Raw genomic sequence first — 4,313 nt, forward strand, 5'->3', positions numbered from 1 at the left:
CGAATTGAGGTAGCAGTCTGCGTTTTGGGTAGCTCTTGGTTGGGCGCTTGAGGCCGTATTCTTCCGCTGTCAGGACGTCAGTCCATCTGTCGACGAGCAAGTCTTGTTCAGCTTGAAGCTGCTGCTGCTTCTTTTTCAGGCTCCTTGAAGTGGCTATGAGCTGAAGCTTAAAGCGCTCCTGCTCTAGAGGGTCCTCAGGCACGATGAAATCTTCGTTGCCGAGGCTTGTCTCCTCTTCGGAGGGTGGACGGTAACTATCGTCCCCCGAGTCATCTTCTATGGCCTGCTCATCAGGGTTATCTTGCCTGTCGTCATGTTCCTCTTGTTCGGATGCAGCTCCGACAGGGTCTTCATTGTTTTCGGTGTCGCCGGAGTGCTATTTTCTCCGGTACTAGTATTGCTATCCTTTGAGCGGCGAGGCTTAGAACGACGTTTGGGGCGCCGGCGCTTGGACTGCGTCTCGGAAGTTTTATTCTTATCTGGCTCTTCTTTGTCGTCGCCAGATCCCTTGGGTGTATCAACCATGTATACGTCGTACGAAGAGGTGGCCGTCCAACGTCCAGTGAATGGTGGGTCTTGGCCTTGCTCATTGTCGGCATCGTCGTCCATACAGGTGATGTCTTCGGAGCCATAGTCAAGCACGTCGGTTAAGTCGTCGACGGTGGCTATGAAGTGGGTGGCGGGTGGGAAGCAAAATTCCTCGTCGTCCACCTCTAGCTCGAACCGAACATAGTTCGGCTGTGAGTCTTCCTCCAAGGACAAGTTCTTTAAAGAATTTAGTACGTCACCCAAAGGTGAATGCTGGAAGACGTCTGCGGCGCTAAATTTGAAAATCGACAACCGATCCAGCTCGGTGTCCGCAGGTGTATCCGGTCCGGAACGTGCAGCCGGAAACGAGTCCGGGCTTCCGTTGACGCAAGCATTGCAGGATGTCGAGTCCGTGTGCGGTTCCAACGCTGTGGACTTTATGGCCTCGGAGGGCGTGATCTGCTTTGGTACTGAGGCTGTTGCAGCAACAGGATCCATCTCCTGGGTGTGCTCCGATGACAGATTTAGGTCATGTTCATCGGAGAAAGGGAGAGCAATCGCCGCGGTATCAAATCCCTCGAAGATCAAGTCTCCACGGATATCCGCGATGTAGTTTAAGCTTTCGAACCTGACCTGGTGGCCAGGGGCATAACTATCGATCTGCTCCAGATGGCCAAGCAAGTTGGCCCGCAGTGCGAAGCCGCCGAATACGAAGATCTGTCCGGGGGGAAGGTTTCTCCCTGGACCACGTCATTACTGACGATCGAAGGGGCCATCAAACCTTTCGTCGACGGCACAGTGGAACTCTCTATGAAAGCACCAATGCCGGTGTCAAAACCGGCGGATCTCGGGTAGGGGGTCCCGAACTATGCGTCTAGGATCAATGGTAACAGGAGACGGGGGACACGATGTTTACCCAGGTTCGGGCCCTCTCTATGGAGGTAATACCCTACTTCCTGCTTGATTGATCTTGATGAATATGAGTGTTACAAGAGTTGATCTACCACGAGATCGTAATGACTAAACCCTAGAAGTCTAGCCTATGAGTATATTGTAATGAGTATGTCCTATCCGGATTATGCTCTCCGGTTTATATAGACACCGGAGAGATCTAGGGTTACGTGAGGTCGGTTACATAGGAGGGAATCTTCATAATCGGCCGCCTAGCTTGCCTTCCACGCCAAGTAGAGTCCAATCTGGACACGGGTATAGTCTTCGGTCTTCGTGTCTTCACAGCCCATCAGTCCGGCCCAATGAATAACAGGTCGGACGCCCGAGGACCCCTTAGTCCAGGACTCCCTTAGTCATCAAGACTCTTTTCTGGGGCCCTTGCCGGGGAGTGAAGCGCCTTTGGTAAGGAAAAATTTATATAGTGTGCTGAAATTTACTGTCACTTGTTACTATGGAAAGTAATCCTTTGAGGGGCTTGTTCGGGGTATCTACACCCCGACCAGTAGAGCAAAGAGTTGCTCCTCAACCTACTGAAAATGTTTACTTTGAAATTCCTTCGGGTATGATAGAGAAACTGCTAGCTATTCCTTTTACAGGAGATGGAACATTGCATCCCGATTTGCACCTAATCTATGTGGATGAAGTTTGTGGATTATTTAAGCTTGCAGGTATGCCCAAGGATGTTATCAAGAAGAAGGTCTTCCCATTATCTTTGAAGGGAAAGGCATTGACATGGTTTAGGCTATGCGATGATATTGGATCATGGAACTACAACCGATTGAAATTGGAATTTCATCAGAAGTTTTATCCTATGCATCTGGTTCATCGTGATCGTAATTTTATATATATATATATATTGGCCTCGCGAAGGAGAATGCATCGCTCAAGCTTGAGGGAGGCTTAAGTCAATGTTATATTCATGCCCCAATCATGAGCTCTGAAGAGAAATTATTTTTCAAAAATTTTATGCTCGGCTTTCTCTCAATAATCGCTCCATGCTCGATACTTCTTGTACTGGTTCTTTTATGATGAAGACTATTGAATTCAGATGTGATTTATTGGAAAGAATTAAACGCAACTCTGAAGATTGGAAACTCGACGAAGGTAAGGAGTCAGGTATAACACCTAAGTTTGATTGTGTTAATTCTTTTATGGATACCGATGTTTTTCGTGAATTTAGCACTAAATATGGACTTGACTCTGAGATAGTAGCTTCTTTTTGTGAATCATTTGCTACTCATGTTGATCTTCCTAAGGAGAAGTGGTTTAAATACCATCCTTCCATTGAAGTAAAAGTAGTTGAACCTATTAAAGTTGAAGAAAAGACTATCACTTACAATGTTGGTCCTATTGTTCCTACCGCTTATATTGAGAAACCACATTTCCCTGTTAGAATAAAGGATCATGCTAAAGCTTCAACTGTGGTCAACAAAAGTAATTTTAGAACACCCAAACCCTCTGAGAAAATTAAAGTTGAACCTAGTATTGCTATGGTTAAAGATCTCTTGGTTGATAATATTGATGGGCATGTTATTTACTTCTGTGATGAAGCTGCTAATTGCTAGACCCGATACTAAAAATAAACATAGACCTGCTGTAGGCATGCCTGTATTTATGTTAAAATAGGAGATCATTGTTATCATGGCTTATGTGATGTGGGTGCTAGTGCGAGTGCAATACCTCATTCTTTATACGAAGAAATTATAAATGATATTGCACCTGCTGAGTTAGAAGGTATTGATGTTACAATTAAGCTTGCCAATAGAGATACTATTTCACCAGTTGGGATTGTTAGAGATGTTAAAGTCTTGTGTGGGAAAGTTAAATATCCTATTGATTTTCTTGTTCTTGGTTCCCCACAAGATGACTTTTGTCCCATTATAGTTGGCAGACCCTTCTTGAATACTGTTAATGCTAAGATAGATTGCAAAAAGGATGTCGTTACTATTGGTCTAGGGGATACGTCTCATGATTCTAATTTTGCTAAATTTCATAGACAACCCCATGATAAAGAATTGCCTAGTAAAGATGAAATTATTGGTCTTGTTTCTATTGCCGTGCCTCCTAATGATCCTTTAGAACAATATTTGTTAGACCATGAAAATGATATGTTTATGAATGAAAGAAGGGAAATAGATGAAGTATTCTTTAAACAGGGACCTATTTTGAAACACAACTTGCCTGTTGAAATTCTAGGGGATCCTCCTCCACCCAAGGGTGATCCCGTGTTTGAGCTTAAACCATTACCTGATACTCTTAAATATGCTTATCTTGATGAAAAGAAGATATATCCTGTTATTATTAGTGTTAACCTTTCAGAGCAAGAAGAAGAGAAATTATTGAAAACTCTGAAGAAGCACCGTGCTGCCATTGGATATACTCTTGATGATCTTAAGGGCATTAGTCCCACTCTATGCCAGCACAAAATAAAATTGGAAAAAGACGCTAAACCAGTTGTTGATCACCAACGAGGGTAAGAAAAGAAATACTAAAGCTTCTGGAGGCAGGTATAATTTATCCTGTTGCTGATAGTCAGTGGGTAAGTGTTGTCCATTGTGTCCCTAAGAAGGGAGGTATTACTGTTGTTCCTAATGATAAATATGAATTGATCCCAGAAAGAATTGTTACAGGTTACAGAATGGTAATTGACTTCCGCAAATTAAATAAAGCTACTAAAAAGGATCATTAGCCTTTACCTTTTATCGATCAAATGCTAGAAAGATTATCGAAAAATACACATTTTTGCTTTCTAGACGGTTATTATGGTTTCTCTCAAATACCTGTGTCAAAAGAGGATCAAGAAAATACCACTTTTGCTTGCCCTTTCGGTACCT

Source organism: Triticum aestivum, chromosome 3D (assembly GCF_018294505.1).
Source record: "Triticum aestivum cultivar Chinese Spring chromosome 3D, IWGSC CS RefSeq v2.1, whole genome shotgun sequence".
Classification (NCBI taxonomy): domain Eukaryota; kingdom Viridiplantae; phylum Streptophyta; class Magnoliopsida; order Poales; family Poaceae; genus Triticum; species Triticum aestivum.